Raw genomic sequence first — 14,954 nt, forward strand, 5'->3', positions numbered from 1 at the left:
TTATACTGAGCCTCCTATTACCCAATCACAGGGAGCATCTAACTCCCAAATGGATACTTAGATAAAATAGTGCTCTGTTGATTTGGAAAGTACATACCCAATTTCTCTTTTTTGCTAAGTTTCTTCACAGCTCCATCCCCATGAAAACATCCCTCTGCACATTTCCCTGTGCTGTATCTAGAGCCTGTTCAGAAATGGATTCACTAGTAGTTTTCCAGTTACATTTCCACCTCAGTTCATGTTCCTCTTTATTTATTCTGAAGTTTTCAATGTAAAACAAACAGAACTACCACCTTCCTAACATTACTACTATCTCACAGTCCTCCAATGCAACATTAAAAGGAGGCAATCTTCTCCAAAGCTATGAAACATATGCTGCCCTAAATTACATTGCAGTTGCTGCCCTGAGCTCACACACTCTTGAAGAAGGCTCCCAGGGATCTTTCTCCTTCTGTACTGACTGCATTTACTGCTTTAAAATATTTTTATCCCAGACACTGAAGTGCCAGCCTAGCAGCCCTTCATGCTAATCCTAGCCTGGGTGGCTGTTCTTAAGGGAAAGCATTCAAAAATTGTAACAGTGCATCAACTTTGACCCTTTTCACTTAAAACATGACTTTTTTTTCGGGGGGGGGGGGAGTTGAAATTTTAAGAATGTTACGGGGAGTTTTAGACTCCAGAGGGAATCACTGAACTCTGACCTGCTTAAAATTAGTTTTGTTTTAGTGCCTGCATGGTGAGTCAATGGGCCAATTTTCCAGACACTTAAGACTTCTGCTCCTGAAGATTCCAGTTCAAGTCCTGGACTCTGCTTACTGAGGTCAGATCAGAACACTTTGTTCCATGGCTTCAAGCAATGAATTTCCAGATTTCTGTATCCTTGCCAGATGTTGGCATGGTTGGTAACAAGTAGGGCTGTAACCAAGCTAATTTTTTTTAACTGTAAAGAGTTTTGTTTTGCAATACATTTTGTTTTGCAAGCAGTTCTCTTCAAAATTCAGCAGTTGACAATGTTTACATGGCTTTGATAAACATTTCATGATAAGCTGGATTCTTTTAGGGGGGAAAGATATGTACTTTGTTAGCAATGCAGCAAATAATTCTCAAATAGGGTCTGGTTGAGTGTACCCATCTCACTGGGAGTAACTGATTTGATTTTTTTTTAATCTGTCACAGGCATTACGCAGACTAAATGAGTCACCATAGATTTCTATGCTGCAAAAAATAGCATCATAATGCTTCATTTGCTCTTCAACAGGACATCAAATATGGGACCTAATAAGAAAAACCCTGTCAGTTAACAAGTAAAAAAAAAAATCCTAGGAAATGAAACCCCAGCATATATAGCCTGAGATCTGTTTCATACAGAAATAAATATCATTCCCCAGAAAAAGAAAGTACTGCCAAGAAAAATAATTGTCCTTACTATGAGAACAAGTGCCATTGCTAATTATACTTCATTTATCTCATACCTTTTACTACAGGATCTCAAAGGACTTTACAAAAATCAAATCTTACAATCTTACAACATCCCTCTAACATACTTTATACCCAGGTACATGGAGTGGAACTGAAGCAGAGAAATTAAGGCACTGTCTCAAGCCCCAACGGAACTAAGGTAGAACCAGGTCCAGAACTCAGTAGCTGGCATCTGTTACATTTCATCTTGCTTTATGGTCACTGTTAGGAAACAGAGACATTTTCCAGCATCTGTCACCACCAATTTGATAGTTAGTAACTCTGTAAGCATGATGGCAATTTCTGCACAATGCCCTAATCTTTCTGGATTTGATCACCTAAGAACAAAACATCCAGCACTACTACTTGTTCCAACATTTTAAATAGACATCTAGGATTTTTCCTCTTTCAGAAAGAATCAAGCTACTGGAATTTAGTTCCACAGACTTTGAGACAGATCAATACTTCACACAAATAAAAAATATAAAGTGATAAATAATTACATACTGGTTCTGTGACAACAGAATGACTCACCCCCTCTTATACTCTAAAATGACTCCCCACACATAAAAAGTCTTACAACACACATGGGCTTTGCATTATGCCTTGAAATGTACCCATGACAGACCCAAGGGAAAATAAATTCCCAAAAGGGAAGGGCAGGGCCATGCTGACAGCCCTTTGGTTAAGCCACCATCCTTTTAGTTGAAATACCTCAGCTGATCAGCACTGCCGCAGGATCAGGCAGAAATGACCAGTTTATGAGATGGGTTCAACCCAAATCACTTAGGAGTTCACATACTATAGTGCTCGAGACATGCAAACAATGAGCAAAGTTTATTCATCACCAGTAGGATGAAAAACCCAGTTTCAAACGTGCCAACTTAATGCAAAGGTACAGAGAGAGCTGTCCCTGGCAGGGTGAATCAGGGCAACCACCCCAAGCCCCATGTTTTGAGGGGCCCCATGGAGCAAGGTGGAGCAGTGGTGGCATGGAGCTGGGTGGAGCGGTGGCTCCGCATCCAGCCACTCACTACCCCCCGCCCCCCCACCACCAATGCTGGTAGCAGCTTCTTTGGGTCCAGGGCCCATGGGATAGGAGTGGAGGTAGGGCCCTGCATGGGCTGATCTGCCCCCAGCCCCACACCCTGCTTGTGTCAGCTCTGGGTTCAAATGACCAGGTAGAGGTCTCAAATTTCCAGCCAAATGCATAAATTTAAAAGCAGTAAGAAATTCAAGTTTCTGATCATCTAGTGCTGACTTCCCCCATTCATAGGCTTTGAGCCTTTTTCACCCACTGCAAACATACCCACTCAGTCAGAAACCATGCTGCAAATCCTGCACTTTGACCCCAGTTTCCCTTCTCTCTCATTGCAGACCTCACCTCTGCCATAATTGGACTAAGCCACAATTAGCTGGGCCTCCCTCTCTGGGCGTATCTACACATGCAATTTAATGTGCAGTAGCTTATTTTATTGAGCATTAAAGCATCATGTAAAAAAACCGTGCTATAATGCTAAACCACAGTAAAATAGGCTACTGCACATTGTCACCTAAAAACCATGGGCAACAGTTACTGTGCATTAAGGCAGCCTGATGAGCATTTCTTTAGTACCTCACCTGGAAGTACTAAATTTAATGTGCATTAGGAAAAGCATCTTAATGCACCTATAGATGTGTCCTCTAATCCCTAAACTCTGTTAAACACTAGGAAAGTCACTTACCTGATCTGACTAGGGAAGAGTTGGATCCATAAAGCTGGGTATCACCTACATGTGGGAGATTATGCAACCCTTGCTGTGAATGGCATGATGCTAAGAAGGATAGAGACAGACATTTATCATTTTGGCCGAGTAGCCACAACTATGTTTAATAATACACCAACGACAAGTAACTTCTGGGACATAATCACTCCCATCATAGGGGAAAAAGGGGACTGATTAGTTTACCTCTGTCCATCTCTATTAAGAAATCTGGGGTTTTTTTCTTAGAAAGTTTAGGACACATACACCCAACCCAAGTATCTTTTGAATCTTGCCATTACAGAGTATACTAGACCTGATTCTGCTGCACTTTATATTATGAATTACCACTAAGCCTTGTGGTCACTGGAGTGAAAGAATCTGAATTAACCAAGTTAATCAACACCTGAAAGATCTCTGCCCCTCCAAACTTTTCAGATGTGTTGGTGATGGTGAGGAAGTTTTTCTTCACCTCCTACACAGCCTTGGCTTAATCCTGCAAAAAAATTCTTTGTACGGTTGTCAGGCTCAAATTGAAACTTCTGTCAGCTGATTTTCCTACCATTTCCTCAGTCTCAGGTCATCTGAATACCTTGACGACCTGTAAGAACAATCAAGCACAGAAAGTGTCTAGCAATAACTAGGCTGGCCAGGTATTTCTCCAAAACTTAATGTTTTGGTCCAAATCTCCAGTACTCTCTCAAAGTTCCATTAAAATCAACAGAAAACTGGAGCATCCACTGCTAGGTGAGGGAAATATTAGCATTACATTTGAAGAATTATTGCAGCTCATATTCTGCATTTGCATTATCACGTTTTTTGTAATCTAGGCTTTCTTATTTTTTTTTCAAATTTTGAATTTTGATTACATAATTTAAAAGATTAAATTCATTCCTCTATCTTCCTTAACATAAAACAGAAGGAGACCCCAGTTTCTCAAGAGAATTAAGTACACGACAGATTCTAAGGACATAAGTAATTCCATTGGCTTCAGTGGAACTGAAGTGCTTTAAGTCAGGCATATATTTGGGGGAAAAAATCCCTAAACAGTCATAAAAATGCATACAAGCCCTGTGCCCTGCTTCTGGAAACTTTATTCCCTCTTTACATATAGTCAAAACCTGACAAGAGCTCACTGTCAGATTATGCAGGAAATCTGCAAGTTTCACCAAGGTGTGATCTTATGCTTTTTCACACATTGTTGTATCATGCCGTGCCAGAACACTAGCGTATGCACAGTTCTAAAATAGCTTGCTTTATTTCAGCACAGCATCGAAAGTCGTACTGAAAATCCAACAAGCGGACCTCTAGAGATTTGCTCCTCTGTCACTTGAAAACTGATAAGGGGTCACAATTGTCTTCCTTACTAAGAGAAAAAACAGATGCTTACAACCTCTCACCATTCCAAATCTATCTTTTTTTCCTCTTCTTCTTTTTCCTTTCTTTTCTTTTAAATGAAACTCTATCACTGTCATATTTATCTTTTGTCATCTTGGCATGGGACAATGGGGTTTAATGCCATCTCATTGAACTTACAGTTGAGAAGGAAATATTTTTTTCTTCTCTCAAATTTGAAACCAACACTTTTTTCCGCTGGCCTACTTTCTTTTAAGTTGCTTTTTAATTATTGATGAAAATGCAATAATGCATTACTTTGCTGTGCAAATGTTTAAAAGAAGATAGCGTGTCTTTCAAGTAAGCAAACACACATGCTTATATAGTGGGTTATTGAAAGGAATTTTGCAGGTGATGTTTTCTTTCGGGGAAAAAAAAACAGATCATGTGTTCATTTCTCCCCCTATTTTTCTTTAACCATGTACTTAACTGAATAACATAAAACAAACAAGTGCACAGCTCCACAGAAAAGCAATTCATGGTCAGAAGGACAAAAAACATTTAAAAGCTATATAACAAGGAAACTAATCAGAAATGAGTATAAGGGGCTTATAAGTATGCAAAGTCAATGAAAAGATTCTCTAGTTCTTGAACTGTAAAACAGAAAGTAAAATTCTGGCCCACTAAAATCAATGTAGTCAATGGCAAATCTTCCACTAATTTCACCGAGAGGATGAGATTTTCCTACTAAGGAAAGTATGCCATCAAATCAATTGAATTTCAGAGGAAAGTAAATGCCCAACTCCCTTAGTCTCCTTCAAAAATTGCAGGCAGAGATAAGACTTGATCCCTCCTACATATAATTTGGGATGGATCAGATCTGTTCATGTGACCACTTAAATTAATAGCAAAACTCCCACTGACTTCAGCAGGTTGAGGATTAGGCCCATAAACTGTGTCATTTTCACTGAAATTAACTGAACTTTGGGGTGTTCATGGACTACATGGTTTATACCATAGATGCAATATCAGCTTTTGGAAAAATGACCAGCCAGGACTACAGAATGAATTCAGATTTATAAATATTTCATAAAACAAACTGAAATATAATCAAGAAAAATTAAAAAGACAATGCAAACACATTTTGAAACACAATCTCCTCTAACGGCGTCATTCCTTAGAGCAGTGGTTCCCCAAACTTTGGTCTGTGAGCCATTGGTGGTCTGAGGCCAAGATTAGTCATTGCACCTACTCCACAGATTGCAGCTCCCCCCCACCATGTTGGTAATTCAGTATCTGAAGCTAAGGGTGGCTGATGGTCTCCAACAAATATATAAAGCATTGAGAATAGTCCACCAGTGGAAAAAATTTGGGAACCTGTACCTTAGAGCTATATTGCATGTGATTTTGTAAACAGCAGAGCCCTAAAAAACCCATGCAATTTTTCCAAAGCTAATACCTCACGCATAATCTGATCAGTTTCAGTAAACCTGCCCATCTATTAAATCATCAAGAAGTTAAACACTTATTGAAAAAAAATTAAAATACACACATGACTTAGCCCAAGTCACATTTAAAATATGTCTTAGGAACTGAGGAACTCTGTCACTGGAAGTCACTAAGACCTAGACATTTTTGAAAATTCTATTCCTAAACTCCATCTTTTGTAATTCATCAAATTGCTTAAACACATGCTTAAATGTCTTGCCAAAATGAGATGGATTAGAGCTTGTTCTAAAAGTTAAGCAAATACTAAAGTGTTTTGCTTAATTAGGACCACAGAACAGATTTTTACTGCTCACATACCATATTTGGGATCCATTTAGTGTAGCACAAGAATGTTTCAAAGCATCTTTTCTTGGAGAAAGCAAAATGTATACACCTTTCTAATAAAAGTAAGAGCATTTTACCAAATGCAAATATTTTGCCTCTTAACAAGGGCAAAGGAATAGAATTCCAAAATAAAGGACAGTAGAAATAAAAGACCTGCAAGGATTTCAGAAAGTTTCACAACTGTGCAGTGGAAATGTTACTAAAGTCTCTTAAGGCTAATTCTTTATGCTTCACTTTCAACATATTCTGCAAGGATTTATACATGTATTCCTACTGATATTAATGATGTTTTAATCAAATCAAATATTATTCTAAAATATATACATATTGGGAGAAGTGTCTCAAATTCAAATAAAATACCATTAATATCAGCAGGAGTAAATTGTGTGTGTGTGTGTGTGTGTGTGTGTGTGTGTGTGTGTGTGTGTGTGTGTGTGTGTGTGTGTGTGTGTAGGCATGCTCACATACATGTGTGCACATATTAGATTTTGAACCTTTTTCTTCTTTTCTGTTCTTTTATACATTTTTCAATTTACAGCTTCCAAGTAGAAGCCACTTCCTCTACCAATCCAAAGCACCAGGGTTTGAGTGATAAACAGGGAACATTCTCGCTTCCAAAGTGCAAGACTTTGTTCTCCTCCTCCTCCCCCCACCTTCTACCTCATTAAAGCATATCGGATATCTCTATCATCTGAGGTTTCTTGGTGACCTGTGTGAAATGAAATGGTGGTCTCATTATGGTTCCTGGTACAGAAAAGACATCAAATCACAGAAACCACAAAAATCAGTTCTCTCATTAGCAGTATCAACAGAAAATTCAAGAATTAAGTCCTCCACTCAACACATCACTCAAATGTGTTTAACTTCTAGTGAGCAATCCTTCTACTCATGCTTCTATAAAAGCATATGCGTAAGTGTTTTACTGGATCAGGACCTGAATGGGTAGGCCAGGAGTAAGCAACCCCTGGCACGGGTGCCAGAGTGTGGCCTGCAAAGGCATTTTGCTTGGCACATGCGCCATGAGGCAGATGGTGGGGAACGGACGGGGGCTGTGCTGCCATGACAGGAATCAGGCCCCTCACAGCTCCCCTGCCATCTGCCCCCTGGCATGCCAAGATCTTACAAGTCAAGGCTGCAGGTGTTTTGGGGCACTCTGCCCAAAAACACTGCTGACCCCTGGGGTAGACTGTGTCATCTTCTTATTCCTCGAGGAGCTTTCTACACAGAAATGTTGAGGTCCCGGTGACAATGCAGTGCACACAATTTTGCATAGCTGCTATCTGTTACACCTTTCTAGGGGATAGAGACCTTCAGTTTCCAGAACTGCCTATCAATTTCCTTTCACAAGCACTAAATTCACATATATATATTTGTATATATGCATCAGCATTCCCTCATTTGTAATCTGCCTCATGAGACTTAATATTATTCCCCTACAATTGCAGAACTTCCATCATACCGTCCAAAATGTTACTCACCTAAGGCAACCCTGTTTATAGGAATGCCTCATTATATATAATTTCAGGTTTCAATTCAAAACTGTTTTATAGAAGTGACAACTACCTCAATAATTTCCACTCCAACTCTATCTTTGTTGGTTATCAGCAGCAGGCATGAAACTGATGTCATCAACAAGTTTGCACTGAGAAGAAAAAAAAACTCATCCTAAATTTGAGACTACATAATGCATGGGCTAGGCCTCATGCCTGTAAACTGGAGCTAATTAATTACCTTGAACTCATTAATCTTAACCACAGCAAACTGTATGCATGGTTCACATATACATCCTCTCTCACCCTCAAAGACATGACTGTGGTCAATGTGTGTTCCACAGAACAAGGATGGTCTCGCATCTAATGGCAGTTTACATTTGACTTACAAAAGACTCAGCTTCAGACCCAGGATCTGCCATATACTAAACACACAATCGTCTTCCAGATGTGGATGAGCAACGTGGAATATTGCATCTTTCACATCAATTATCTATCTTTTATGATTCTTACATACAAAAGCCTGTGTACCCTTCACAGGAAGTAAATTGTGGTTACAGGTAAGCAATATTGCCTTTGTGGTTTGACTGGTAAGCACTGCAGTATCACCTTTGTGGTCTGACTGGTAAAATCTGATCCTGACGTCCTTATCCAGGCAAAACATTTAATATGTACCTATATGTACACAAACATGCAAATTATGTGTGCACATATTGGCCAGTTTCAAAAGGATCTAGTGACTTTCGTGCCCCTCTTGACTTACTTTAAGGAAGGCTAATTTTCAAATGTACTAAATATCTGCCATCTTAAAATTAGGATACTGTACGGTATATCAAATTGGGCATCAAGAAACCAAAGCACCTGAAATCACCAACCCCATTTTAAAATTATGTCCATTATACACAAGGCACTAATATGTGGGTATATATGTTTTCCTAACTCTACATATACTATTAAAGCATCAAAATCTAACACTAATGTTAGTGGAACTTTTGGTGCCAGAATTAAATTCTAATATTTGAACAAGTCACCTTTGTGAATAAAACAGATTACAGATTAATTTAGATACCTGTTACATGAAAAGCATTTCAACCCAAAAATACAGAAATTAGGTCCTGCCTTAAACATCACATTGAAATTGATTTCCACTGTTTTTGATGGGTCCTGAATTCTTCTCAGTTTACATCTGCCTCATGAGGATTGCCTCCTGCTAGGAGGTAAGTTGCTGTATCATTAAAAACAGCATTCCCTGCTGAGAGAAACAACACTTCCATTCACTAAATAGTGACATTAAAATAGTCACAGGTATTTCAATTTTTTAAAAGATTGTAAATTAACTTTTTAATCCATCTGTTCTGATTGAATAAACACTTAGTTAGCCAAGGTATTACAAATATTTCCCATAGTTTTTGATTACATCAAAAACATCAGACAAGACTACCAAAAACTGAAAACTTACTTCTACTTGTATCAATTAGCAGTTTTTGTTTGATAGCAGTTAAAGATGCAAAACCCATAAACTTTGTTCCAACCTGGATCAGCTTAACTAAAGGTATGATTTTAACTGATTTACATGAACAGCTGCAAAACATAGTGTAGACACTCTTAATCTAATTTAAACCAGTCAATGGTTTATCTTTACTGAGTAAAGAAACTGAATACATAAATGAGAGGTTTAAATTAGATTTAAAGAGTGACTGTGCTGCATTTTGTAGCAGTTTAACTAAATTTGTTTTTAAAACATTTTAAAGTTAAACCAGGGTAACTCTGAACATTTACAGGCCCCTAATTACAGCTCTACTCCAGCCCAATAACGCAAGCATTTCCCTAGTAGGGCAACCAAGTGCTCATTCTCTATTATGCTCCTTACTCTGTCAAATGCTGAGTACCTCCCAGGAGATAATGAACATCTTCAATGGAGAGTTTGGGTGTGCAGCATCTCCTAAAAGATGCTCAGTAACTAGCAGCATCAGGTTCTCTGGTGCCAAATCTCTGGCATCTGATATCAAACCAATACATGACAGACTCTTCCCCAGTATTGTACAATGGGTCACAAACCCCCTATATGCCAATGTATGATTCTGCACTGTGAGCTCTATGAGATTCTGGGAGGGACTATTCTTTAAAAATAACCTTTAAAAAAGTAACCTTTGACCCATATTTCTTAGTCTATTTCCTAGTTTCTTAATCGCTGAAAACCTGGGCAAAAGAATGCTCTTTTGCTTTACCACCAGCCTTTCCAGGATATTTTTTTTAATTAAAACTACAACAAAGGTGGGGGGGAAAGACCCTCTGTTAAGGAACAATTCACTGAAGGGTCTTTTAGCTGACAATTGCCAGCACTGTCAGGGCCAGCGGATAAAATTTAACTCTACAAAGTGCTGATGACGATGTGACTCATTCACAGTAGGAGATGGTGCTCAGGGCCACTCAAGTTCGATTTCTGGTGTTGCCACTAAGTTTAGGAACAGTAACCTTAGCAAGCAAAGATTCTGTAGGTATTTGATGTACTGGGCAAAGTAGCATCTTACAATCACCTGCCTCCCAAGTGGATGGAAAGCCAGCAGGAGATCTGTAGGAAAAGAAAGTAATTGTCCTTTGTGCCTCTGAAAATGGCCAATATTAATAGATCCCATTGTGGATTACCTGAGTCTTATTTCATGTTTGTGATTCACAGAAAGAGAGAGACAGGTTGTATTTGACAGAAAATAAAGCTGTCAAAAATATTAGACAAGACCCTCTTTGGACTGTCAGGAGGCATATGCTGTCCACAACTAAAAATAAAAGCATGTGCAAACTGCATTTTGCATATAAAAACACACTGTACATATATATACCTTACCCTTAAAGAGGCATGAAGCATACAAGGGCAAAATACTACAAGAATGAGTTAATCTTACATGTTTCTAAGATGCCTCTCAATGTAGCAAGTGACTTACTGGACTTCAGCTCCGTTAGCAGCCTGTGCATAAGTGCAAAAACGTACTCGTCTTCTCTGAGCAAGCTGCATTCTCACCCTCTATAGAAAATGACAATGAAGGGAAATAAAAAAATATCATAAAGATTTTCCCAGACCAGATGATTAAGTCTGAGTCCTTAGGTCTCTCTTCCATTCTGAAATTCAGGAGGGGAGACAGGTTTGGATTCAAATTCCTTGATCTTAGAACTTGGTCTATGAACTAATATGAAAGAAACTTTTCTGGAACTGGTACAGACCCAAAAGAGGCAGAAATCTCCAACAACTTGCAATATTTCAGTGCCGTGAATATGAATTAACCTTTGGTTCAACCTTGAACCAAACCCTTGTGTAAACCTATATGGATCCCAAAATTACCACATACGACAATCTCTAATGTCTTTGAGAGAGAAAGAAAAAAGTGGAAGGAAATAAAACCAAAATTACAAAAGGAGAGTTTATAGTATATTAAACAAAACCTACACATCGTAAAAGGTCACTCCAATAGCCTGAGGCCCAGTTATATAGTACTTTTGCAGGCATGGCTCCCATTTGCCATCAGTGGGAGTATTTCCTGGCCTGTTCAATGAACACCAAATTGTTTGTATGTAGAAGAGAGGAAAACATACTTCATTGCTAATAAGAAAAGAATTCTTATAATAATACTAATCTATTTATAATGGTCAAAGAAGATTATGGCTTCCACCAACATCACTGCAGCATTTTGGCAATATTGTAGCATTCTGCTGTATTTTTGGAAGGATCACTCATTACTTTCTCTTAAATCTTAGAAAATGTTTCACAGTGCTGTTTTTCAATTTATCCATAAATCTGCATCACAGGATTTTATATAGGTATGAGCACTACGGCAGAGGCAAAGCTCCTCTTACACACACTGTGTTAGGATACTGCCAGCAGCACCAACCCACTTATTGGTGCTTTGTTCCTTTTATACTTTCCATACTAGTATTTAAAGTTACTTGTAAACTTATTTCAGGCCTAAGTGTAGAACTTTAGGATAACTATCTGAGAACAACTGTTTCCCAATCCTGAACATTAAGAAATTATCAATATGAGCTAAATCTCTGGCAGCTTAACAATGCTGATCAGCCTAAACAAGTGGGGCAAGTCATACAAAATACGAAGATGCAGTAATATATACATGTTAGGCACCAGCACATTATCCTAAATGTATGCATCTCAGACATATGCCTTACCATTTCGGTGTTTACCAGTAAACATCTAAAGAATTACTGAGTGATTCTTGCCTGCTACTACAAGATCATGACAGCAGAACAAGTATGGCCTAGGAAAACTTCTGTAAACAGAAGCATAACATTATATAGGAAATATGTATATGTTTATATTTCCTTTCCAAAGGCATGTATTAGCTTCCAACATTTATAAAAACTTATGCTAGACTAAACTGAATGCATCTGCACATACATGTAGATGAATGGAGTTAATTTGAAATAGCCAATACATCTCAAATGTCAGTTTGTTTACAAGAGCTGTTTGGGCTTTCAAGTTCTGTGTTGCACACAGTGCAGCGTTCAACCAAGTGAGTTTCAGTGCAACAACAAAAAATCTCTGATATAAGATTTCCACGCATAATGGCTGGGTTTTCATTGTCATATTATGTAGTAACATACATGCTATCCATTGAACAAAATGATGCCATCCTTTCTCTTTCATGAGCACAGAAGAACTTTACAAAACAACCATTGTAGCTATAACCTTGCTGGATCTCAAAGCACAAAACTTTACCCCTTCAGTCCTGGTTCCATATTTGTAAACAGCACAGTTTACAGGAAGAAGGATCTACCTTTGAGGCAATGATATTTTCTACCACTGGGAAGGATTAAGGAGCTACAAAAATCGTAACAGATACAGTATCCTTCATCAAGCAAGTTTCTGGGGCTACAAGGCTGTACTATCATTTGCTGTATAAGGCCCAAGAAATGCCCCTGGCTCAGAAGAATCTGATTTTTAAACCTCAGCCGCTGACTTTAGCAAACTAGCGGGCTGTGAGGTGAATTTAACACAGGAGGAAGAACCAGGCCACTGTGTTCTGTCGCTCTGCACCTGGAATAAGGTTTCTTCCTTGGATGTGAATAAAGCTGAAAACTGAACATATTCCTTGAAAGCAAGGGGGGAGGCATCCTTCTAAAAATTCATCCCCAAATTGTCAAAAGCACCTAAGGCTATCATTTGGTTTGCCCAACATCAGAAGCAACCTAGGACTTCCAATCTGCTTGGCATCTAGCCCCTCAATGGTTGGCATCTGCCCCCCTTGCCTAAAATCCTGCTCAAGCCCCTTTCTTCTTTTCTGACGATGGATGTGCTGACACATCCCCACATGCCTCGGTTGCCTTGGCCTGCTGGAGGGGGGGGTTAAACCAAAAAATCAAAGCACAGCACAGCTAGGCTGGGGGCCCTTATTTCTAAGTACTAAGGAAGCAGGTCCCCCATAGGAACGGATTCCCACACTTCTTACCCGTGGGTAACTACTGGTGCTCTCCCCGGGGGCTGCTCATCGCCTTCCCCTCTAGGGTTAGAGTCAAGTCCCTTAACTTTCCAGCCATCAGTGCCTGGACCAGGCAGAGCCGGGCTGGGGGGAGGGCTCCGCGCACTGATTGGTAGAGGGTCTGATTTCTCCCCCCCCACCCCTTCCCTTCCGCACCTCTTGTCTCCGGGGCCCGCAGCCCAGCCCAGCCCGAGGACCGGCTCCGCTCCCTGCCTTGCAGCGCGGCGCCGGGACGGATCCGAGGGGGGGATCGGGGCCGGGAGAAAAGGCGGGACAAGTTGCTCCAAACTTTGCCAGCCCCCCGCAGCCGCCCGGGGCCCCCGGCCCTGCCCCCGAAGTTGGCCCGGAGCTGGCCGCGCACCTACCCGCCGTGCGGAGCGTGTCCTGGCCCGGGAGGGAGGCGGGAGGATGCTCGGGGCTGGGCAGAGGGGGCGCGGGCTGCGGCTCGGCCCCTTCTCCCGCTCTGTGTGCGCGCCTGTGCCTCAAGGACGAGGTGAAATCCCTGCGCTGGTCATGAGGCGGCTTCAGAGACAAACACCACAATGCGAGTGCAAATAACAAAAGGCAGGAAAAAAAACCCGACAGAGTGGGAACAATGGGGGAGGAGAAGCTTTTCTGTGCAGTCTCCAGCCACCTCCGACACCCTGGGAGGGGGGAGCTCGCACTTCAGCTCCCTTCTGATCTCTCCTAAACAAACCCTGACCTCCTTCCCGGAGCCGCCCGGCCCCGCCCGCTCCGCTGCGAGCCGGCTCTGCCCATTGCAGGCGGCCGCGCTGGGCCGAGCGGACAAGCCGGTGCCGGGCTGCGGCTCTGCCGCCCGCGCCCCGCAACTTCGCACCGCGCGCCACGGGCGCCACAGTCCCGGGACGGCCCGGCCCCCGCCTCTCCTCGCTGCGAGCAAACAGTCGGGAGTTGGGGGGTGCTGTCGATGCGGGGTGTTGGTGGTGTGTGTATGTTGTTGGGGGGGGTGCTGGTGTGTGTGCTGGTGGACCGTGTGTGTGTTGTTGCTGGGGGGGGTGTACGTATTGGCGTGAGTGCTGGTGCATGTGTTGGGGAGGGTGCGCTGGGGGGGGTGTTGTTGCCGGGGGTGTTGGTGTGTGCGCGTTGGGTGTTGCTGGGGGTGCTGGTGGTGTGCGCGTGTTGGCGGTGGTTCTAGTAGTGTTCGGGAGGGGGAGGGGTGCGTGTGCACAGGAGCCCCTGGCCAGGCGAGCAGCTGTCAGCGCACTGGAAAGGCGCACGGCGCAAGGAGCGAACCCCTGGACAGGAGAGCGCGGCTCCCTCCTGCTTCTGGGGAGCCTCCTTCCTTCAGCTTCCCTTCTTAATCTTCCTTATCCCTGGGCTGGAGACTTTCCCGATCCCGACACTCCCCCTCCCCCCCCCTAATTTTTGGAAGCTACTAGTAAGTGAAGTAGTCTGAGCTTCTTTTATTATTCTTTCGCCTCCCTACTCTCACAAGCAGGGGAGAAACCAGTGCAATAGGCGCCGGCGGGAACGGGGGGGCGGAAATGAATCGGAGGTGAAGCAGCCACGTACTCTTTAAGAAGGTGGCGGTTTTAAAAGCACCTGAGAGTCACCGTGGGGCTCATCTACGCTAATAGGTTTGCTCCAGGGAG

At 41.7% G+C, this 14,954-nt stretch overlaps 1 long non-coding RNA gene across 1 annotated transcript; it reads right to left on the minus strand.

Moving 5' to 3' along the window:
* Positions 1–1,197: 1,197 nt before the first annotated feature.
* LOC109316057 lies at positions 1,198–7,179 on the minus strand. The gene is made up of 3 exons (XR_002102655.1): positions 6,905–7,179; positions 3,183–3,272; positions 1,198–1,275 (listed from the first exon to the last, which is right to left on the minus strand). It is a non-coding gene; the product is annotated as an uncharacterized LOC109316057 (long non-coding RNA).
* Between the last annotated feature and the right edge of the window lie 7,775 nt (positions 7,180–14,954).

This window comes from Crocodylus porosus, unplaced genomic scaffold (assembly GCF_001723895.1).
Source record: "Crocodylus porosus isolate Cpor-Errol unplaced genomic scaffold, CroPor_comp1, whole genome shotgun sequence".
NCBI lineage: Eukaryota > Metazoa > Chordata > Crocodylia > Crocodylidae > Crocodylus > Crocodylus porosus.